Source organism: Periplaneta americana, chromosome 12, assembly GCF_040183065.1.
Source record: "Periplaneta americana isolate PAMFEO1 chromosome 12, P.americana_PAMFEO1_priV1, whole genome shotgun sequence".
NCBI lineage: Eukaryota > Metazoa > Arthropoda > Insecta > Blattodea > Blattidae > Periplaneta > Periplaneta americana.
The window spans coordinates 69036832-69045606 of NC_091128.1; positions in this window are offsets into that span (position 1 = coordinate 69036832).

The following is an 8775-nucleotide window of genomic DNA, read 5'->3' on the forward strand; positions in this document are numbered from 1 at the left end:
TTAATTAAAATTAATTATGAATTAGGTAAATAATTAATTATCCATTGTTCTCAATTATTCATTACAAAAATTACTAACTGAAATAATTAAGTTACCATTATTAATGACTAAAACTAATGATTAATTGAGATGACAATAATATAAACAGCTAAAATCAATTAAAATTGGCTAGTCCTACAATATTTACCTTACTTAACCCTGCGTTACTCATGTTATAAATATTCTCACCATTGCTCAGGTGGGGTTTCACAAACCCCATTTTAAATAACTAATATATTTTTCCGCAAGTTTCAGAAATCAGATAAACGCAATTAAATATACTATTCTTAGTTCACTTAAACAATTTCTTAAGTGAACTCTTCTGGATGTGATTGAAAGGTATACAGATGCACAGAGTACACACTAGCTCCATCTCTTAGATTTTCGTTGAAATATACGCACCGGGGTTTACCACACCCCACCTGAGTAATGCAGGGTTAAAGATCAAAACGTAAGTGCGTAATTCGTAAAATATTATCTATATATTTCAAATAAAAATCTTGTGTAATTATTAAAACTATTTTTTTTTCGTTGTTGGTAACTCTATAGCATCTATTAGATGCTTTATGGTTGTGCTAACGGATGGAGTTATTTGTCAACAAAGTGACGCTGAAACGTGTGTTCAGGTTACTGTCCAGCGACAGTCCTGATGTATTTTATATTTTTGATGATTGGTTAATTAATATTAACCCGGCACACTCACAATCACACAAATTTCCAGACTCTAAACACCCAGGTAATTTTTCTTCTTCAAGAAAAACTCATTGAGAGCCGAGCCCTGGACTCGAACCCGGGACCAGCATGCTGACCAACAGACCACGGAGGCAGTCATTAAAACTATTAAATTTAATTGAGATTCCTGGTTTCGAAAATTTCGTTGGACCTGTGTAAATATCGCCACTACTGCCAGTGCCAGCGTTTGTGGCGCGTGTCCTTGAGTAAAAAGCCAATCAATGAGCACTTGTTGCCAGTGTAGCTGAGAACAGTAACACCCAACACGTCACGTAAGTAACCTGCCAATCACAATTTTCAGTCTTATTGTCCACTGACTGCGTCAAAGGCAAGACATTCGCACTTTGCGTTTCTGGGATATGTTCTTAAGTACACTGTCCAGTTGGTGGCATCTGTTGTCACTTCGGATGAGAGTGGTACCACCTCCTAAACAGATGTGACGTCAGCAATCTGCCAATCACAATTGTCAGCTTTTATGCCCACAGACTGTGGCAAAGATAAGTTATTCGCTCTCAACGTTCTCATTACTTATTTCACGCGCCAGAAAAAATTACTTTGGTTATACCACAGTTACAGAAGCAGCAGCAACAACAACCACTTCAAAAGCCGCAAGCTTCAGCCAGTGGGGAGTCGCATGCAAAGTCATCCAGGGCAGAAAAAGGAGCTATCATAATATCAACTCTTTATAAAAAAACAAACGAGAGAGAGTTTAGATAAGGAAAAACAAAGAAAAGATGCAGCTCGCAAAGAAGTTACTCGAAAAACAACAAAAACCACAGAAAAACTCAGTTCAAGAAGCACTGCTTGAGTTCGTCCAGTGATGATGACTCCGATGTGGAAGTACGATTAATTAACATTAGTGACTCGGAATGTGGAGAAAGTTATGATGATGGACAGTGCTTGTTTTGCAATGGATTTTTTTTTTCAGAGGACACCAGAAATAGACTCAGTGTTCAAAATGTCATCGTTGGGCACACGAAGACTGTAGCACTGATGAAAAACTTTTCATTTGTCCAACTTGTTCAATACAGCGAAATAAGAATTGTGTCAATTAAAGGGGTCGGCAACATAAGTGTAATCAACTTAAAATTAAAATATGGAGATCGAAGTTTAATATTCCATCATTTTTCTTTATCTAGAAAAATATTAACGTTAGCAATAGTAGCCTAAATAAGATTAGTACATTCATGTTCGATTTGACCGTAAACCATCTTAATTTCAGCATGCAGGCCTTCACGGCCGGTGTCTAGTTGAAACGGAGCTTTCGGGCTAAGATGCCGTGGTCTACTGGTGCAGATGTTACCAGACGTTTCGTCTACTACTGCGGCAGACATCTTCAGTCTCCTAATCAAGAATTTGTCGATTCCAACAGAAATACAACGCACAATCAAGAAGTCTGAAGCACTACCGCCCTAGACTGTATGGACTACCTAAGATACACAAACAGGATGTGCCGCTCAGGCCGATTGTCAATGCGATCGGGTCACCGACGTACGCATTAGCCAAATACCTGAGCAACCTACTAAAACCCTTCGTAGGCAAGACATCGTCATACATCAGAGAAGATTCAAACGCTGAGAATCCAACCTGGAGACATCATGGTCAGCTTTGATGTGGTGTCTCTGTTTACAAATGTCGGGATGAGCCCTAAGAGAAATGGGCCACGGACCTATATGCCCTTCCCCATAATTCCCCTTTTTTCTAACAAACAACTTAATGCCCTAGTTCAGAGTCTATAAAAATATGGAATACATGTGCAACGTCACTCACGTAGTCGCAATGCGAAAGGACAGGGAACCTTTCAATTTGCAGATTCAGAATTCACGGCGTCTCTTCTGGCGGTCTTCACCTGCCTTGTCATCGAACAACAGACGACAGAGTCTTCTCGACTCCTCCTGCACTGCGAAATGACACAGTTCATTTCAATGTGCAGATCTACACCAGCCATCTCCTCCTCGTCCCGTCCCGTGATCATTTTGATCACATTTCCGTCCCCCTCGCGTATGTGGTACCTAAGAGATTACGTCCATTTTCGGTTTTCTCCTTCAAAATTTTCTAGAGCTTCTTCAGTGGAGCAGCGTAACCCGGAGTGAGACTAGTGGCCAACAGACTTGGAGCTCACATATTTAGTTTCTTGCAGCCCCAAACCCCTTGCAAGGACGCGATTGCGTACCTTTTAAATTTGTCCTCCCAATTCACCTCTTTCAATTCAATTCAAGTCTGGTCTCGCTCTTAGTGAAAAGAGTATGGCCTCTACATTGACCTTGATTCTCCAGTCGTGGAACCACGGCTGGAGGTGATCTAAGATCGACTGCAATCTACTGGACGCTAATCTATAGGTTTTGCCCATCGCCAAGAGGACAGTGTCGTCTGCATAGATATACAGATGACTACTTCTGCCTTTCTTAAATTTTTGTTATTCCACATCGTAGAATTGAGACAATCTTCAATTTTGTTAGCAGTATTGGCTTGATGTATTATTGTCCGGCTATTCTTTTGAATGGATCTCTGAGTAATGTAGTTGCTACATTCTAGAAATAGGTTACTAGCACAATGAAAGTCAAATGTATTAATTCTGGAATTGTAGGAAATTCATTTTGTATATAATCCAGAACAGAAGTTTTCCTTTTTATTTGGATATGTACGAAATGATTTCAGTCAGGTCACTCAAGCAGATTAAGTAGGATAACCTTCTCACTTCGTTTTTGTTCACTTAAAGACGAATATAAGTCAGTTTCCGGAACGTCGTAATTTACTTAATTCATTATCAGCAGTAAAGAAATCCGATCTACACCTCTTCGTTTTACATTAAAAGGATAACACAATGAGAACTACCCAACACTCGTCCTAGTTTCGTCACTGATCGTCACTGTCTACAGACACATTGTTCAGATTGATGTTGGCCAGTAGCGTCGTTTCATCACGCCAGCGGGATTCAAACCCAGACGCAGGTGGGCGGTGAGATACAGTTCTATACAATTCCAAATATGGCCAGCCGTGCTGGGATGATGTAAGTGCAGTTGACTCTGTTGCTGCTACTTGAGAATTCACAGAAATCTTTCAACTTCTTTCATTGCTCTGCCTTAAAAAGGCTGCTCTTATAATAACTGTTCATCACCATGTTATTATTATTATTATTATTATTATTATTATTATTATTATTATTATTATATAATCTTCTTGTTGTTTAGTCAACTGTCCGAAAACAGGTTGGAACCTCGTAAGTGACATCAATAAGGATCACTCATGAGGCAACTAAGCCAGGAGATAATGGGTAAGGTGGCCAGTTCCTTTCTCCTTCCATTCTATGCGTCTCCGATTAGCTACATGTTACATTAATCAGACTTCAGATGTATGAAAAACAATTAATCTTCCTCTGATATGCATCGTCAAGTGGGATGTACTGCCTGATATTATTATTATTATTATTATTATTATTATTATCATCATCATCATTATTATAACAATGATATGACCATGATATACACACCTGTGGAGTAACGGTCAGCGCTTCTGGCCGCGAAACCAGATGGCCCGGGTTCGAATCCCGGTCGGGGCAAGTTATCTGGTTGAGGTTTTTTCCGGGGCTTTCCCTTAACCCAATACGAGCAAATGCTGGGTAACTTTCGGTGTTGGACCCCGGACTCATTTCACCGGCATTATCACCTTCATATCATTCAGACGCTAAATAACCTGAGATGTTGATACAGCGTCGTAAAATAACCCAATAAAATAAAATAAAAAACCATGACATATACAACAAATCACAGATGACAGAATCTTGAAAGAAAAAAAGAGAGTGTTTGAGTAGAAAAAGCATGGAAATTCTCGAAAATGACGAGGCAGTTAGATAAAAAAAATGGAAAAGACTTTTGGAGAGATCGACATGTCTAGCATAATGGATTTTTTTTTATATTTATGAAGGAGGTGCATACCGTTAGACCTAGTATATTTGTTTTAGCTTTAATTGGGATGTTATTAATTGTTTGTTGTTGAGGCCACTTCTCTACGGGCGATAAAGTTGACTTTTGATAATTTATTTGCGAGTTTGTGGCCTTAAATAAGTTTTCAAAATGTTCGGTAGATATTCACATTCTTCGACGTCACGAAGCAGGAGGAGAACGTCGTCTGCATACACTCTTATTGTAAACATTGGTGTTGATACTCGATTTCTAGAGTGCAGTACCTGATGTGCAAGTCGTATAAATGGTTCTACACTGACTGCAAAAAAGAAACATAGATAAAGGACACTCTTGTCTTACTGAGGATTTTATTGGAATTCTTTTATTAATAAACCCATTAACTTGAATTTGAGAATGTGCCTTAGCGTATATCGCTTTAATGATATTAATTATTTTCTGAGGTATACAGAAGTGCTGCATGACTGCGTATAAATAATTGTGGTTCACTTTGTCGAAAGCTTTCTCAAAATCGAGCGATACCAGTGCACCACTTTCATTTGGATGTTCTTCATAATGTAATATGGTGTCTCCGATGGCAGTGAGATTGTCTGTAATGGACTTATTAGGGATGCCACATGTTTGCTCTGTTTCAAAAATATCTTCAGACAAAGGTCGAAAACGGTTGTCTAGAACTTTCATCAGTAGTTCATAATCGGTGTTTAATAGTGTGCTGGGTCTATAATCGGCTGCTGTACTAGGAGATTTCTTCTTCGGGATGAGCGTCACCACACCGTCACTGAACCCATCAGTTATATCATGAGTATTAAAAATATAGTTGAACAGTTCCAACAAATATTCTTTCATCACTATCCAATGTGTTTTATAAAACTGATATGTTAGACCATCTGGACCGGGTGCTGTGTGTTTAAGCGTTGAGTCTAATGCTTTCCGGATTTCCTCTTCTGTAACTGGATGTTGCAGTTCTTCTTGCTGGATCACACTTAAGTGACGATTGATATGTTTGAGTAGTTTTTGTGTTTGCTGCTGCGATGTATTTGTATTTGCATACAGAGACGTAAAGTGTTTCTCAAATTCTGTTGTACATTCCTTGTTTGGGTTGAGAGTTTTCCCAGCCGCCGTCTGAAGATTTGTAATGAATCTGACATGGTGTTTTTGCTTTTCTTTTATTAAGTGATAGAGGGCACATTTTTCGTCTTCGTTTATTGTAGGAACTTTCGATCGAATTACTACTCCATAAATTGTCTTTTCCTGTAAAGTGCCTATTGTGCGTTTAACTTGACGGATTTCTTCCCATTTATTACCTTCTGTCTTGTGTCGAGAATAAAGTTCATTCAACATCTGATAATAAAATTGAAGTGTAGCTCTACTTTCCTGTGCTCGCAGATATCCCGCAGTCTGATAGAACGACTTAATTCCGGGTTTTATAATACGAATCCATTTCTGCATAATACTTAGAGGGGAATTTTTTACTCTGCGTTTTATATTTTCAAAATGATCATTAAAGTTCTGCTTCACATCATACCGTTGAATTAAAGAGTTGTTTAACTTCCAATAACTGCGTCCGTACAAAGGAGGTAGTGTTTCGGTTATTGTTGACAATCGCACACAATCATGGTCGGAGAATGGCGAGGGAATGACTGTCACGTTGTATATGTCATTTGTATACGCTTCACTGATGTAAAAACGGTCAAGTCGGGACGCACTGTTCTGTCTGTGAAATGTAAACGTTACGTTGTTTCCATGCTTATTTTCCCATGTGTCCACAAGCTTTAAGTCCGTCACTAGTGTTTTTAAAACAGGCGAGGGGTTGTAACTCCCAGATTGGTCCTTGGCTTGTAGTACACAATTCCAATCTCCTCCGAGAATTAGCTGATTGTATCGATGTCGTAGAAAGAAAGGCAAGTCTCTACTAAGGAAGTTCTCTCGTTCAGTACGATTGTTAGTTCCGGATGGGAGGTACACATTCACTATGTGGGTGTCATTTAAAGGCAAGGATGTTACCCTACCACTTGGATGTCCTTCTATATTTTTTTACAATAAAACCAGCACGATAAATTATAGCAGTACCTCTATTGTTTTCTCCCGTATGAACTACAAAATCAAATTGTGGTCCTAAAAAACTAAAATTATCCATGTTTACTTCTTGTAACAGTAATACATCTATGTTATTGTCTCTAATAAATTGACTCAATGCGTTTTCCTTGGATTTACTCTGTATGCAATTTATATTTAACGTAGCATAGTTTCTTAAGTTTACCATACTGAAAAAGTAAAGAACTGTGATCGCACGTAAAGAATATTTGCTAGGAAATGTACCACCACGTTTCATAATAAATATTTGCAACAAAAATCTTTAGCTTACGGAACATAGCCAAACTTTAAGGCAGTGTTATCTCCTGGCTAGAACCCGTTTCAACCGCGTTTTCTTTCTTGATTCCTTCTTTCGTACGACCGTTTATCGCGTAAGGATGGGGTCGCGGGTTGTTCTTAATTTTACTTACTGTACTAGTGTTCTGCGAATCTTTTTCTACGATGTTACTTGAATTTGCTATTTCATTTTTACGCAGCCTAGGATCTCGTATAATGTCGTGTTCTACTGTTGATTTCAGTTTTTATTGGGAGTTGCATCTACCTGCTGCTCTTGCGCTTTGCAGCCCACAGGCATTGTTGTATCTTCTTATGCTGGATGTTTCTCCTGATGTTGAATTTTATCCTCCATGTCTTTGAATTCTGCTTTGTTATCCTGTTCTTCAGGTGTTTGCTCTACAAAGTCCTCCGTTGCCGTCAAATAATTTACGTCATTTGACTTTTCTACAGACTTGATGACCAAAGCTCGGAACTTGGGGACTTGTGTCTTTGAACGTGGCTAAGCGACCGGACTTCAATGTCAACAAACTCCCGCTTCCAGCACAGAGGTACTGTAAGGTCTGCTATAAAAGTGGTTCCTGGCTGGAACAACATAATGATAATATTATGGTAGGTTGAAACACGTAATTTTATAGCATATATATAAATAAACATGCAAAATATATCAAATTTACAGTTCTGCTCTGTACATTTTATTACAGTGTATGACTACATACATTCGAATATTTTTCGAACCCATACCTTCTTCGTCTGTTAGTTAAACATGATTTGAAACGAAAGAAACTTATTTCCACGTCACATGAAGTGACGGGAGCAAAATTAATTTTTTTATTTTATTTATTTAACTAGCTACCTACTGAATACAAATTACATTTATAAAACAAAAATGTTTCTAGCCACTACCGTAAGAGCCAGGCTCGTGTACGGTGTGGTCTTAGTCAATAATATAACATAAAATTTACAAGGACACTTTACTAAATACAGTAAGTAACTTAATTCAAACCAATAAATACAACACAAGAGCAAGAATAAAGAAGAAAGAGAAAAAGAGAGAAAAATACACATTTAATATAAATTGACAATTCGACAGAAGCCAGTGATATTCAATAAAAACAAGAATATAGTAGACAGAAATAAAAGGTAAAAAAAATACATTTGTTAATATTATATTATATCGTGGATAATTTTACAAATTTATTTTTTAAAAGCTTCAATTTTAAAAAATTTCAAATTTGGAAAATGGTTTGTAATTGTATTATAAAGTCTTAGGCCAAAATAAAGTATTGAATGTTTTCACTGTCACTGTTTCCTGTTCGATTTTCAGTAGTTGCTAGCTGATCTCGTATCTGAGAAAGATAAGTATCCTAAATTTGTCTCGAAAATAGTTTTCAATTTCTATGTCACTTATAGGGAAGGTTCCACTACGACTTGATCCATGGCTATGGACAAATTTTCCACCGATTTAAGGGACTGCAATGTATTTCAATGAATGCCCGTTTCCAATCTCTAGTTTGTGTTTGACACAAGTTATAAAATATAAACTCTCCATTCGAAGAAAATAATGTATCTCCTCAGAATTCCTCCACGAAATTCTGTACCTAAATTTTAAGAAATATATTTTCAAACGTATACAATACCCATTCGAATAATACGTATTTCCTTATTTTCAAACAGACCGTTTACCTCTAATTAATTATCTGAATGTCATTGGCTT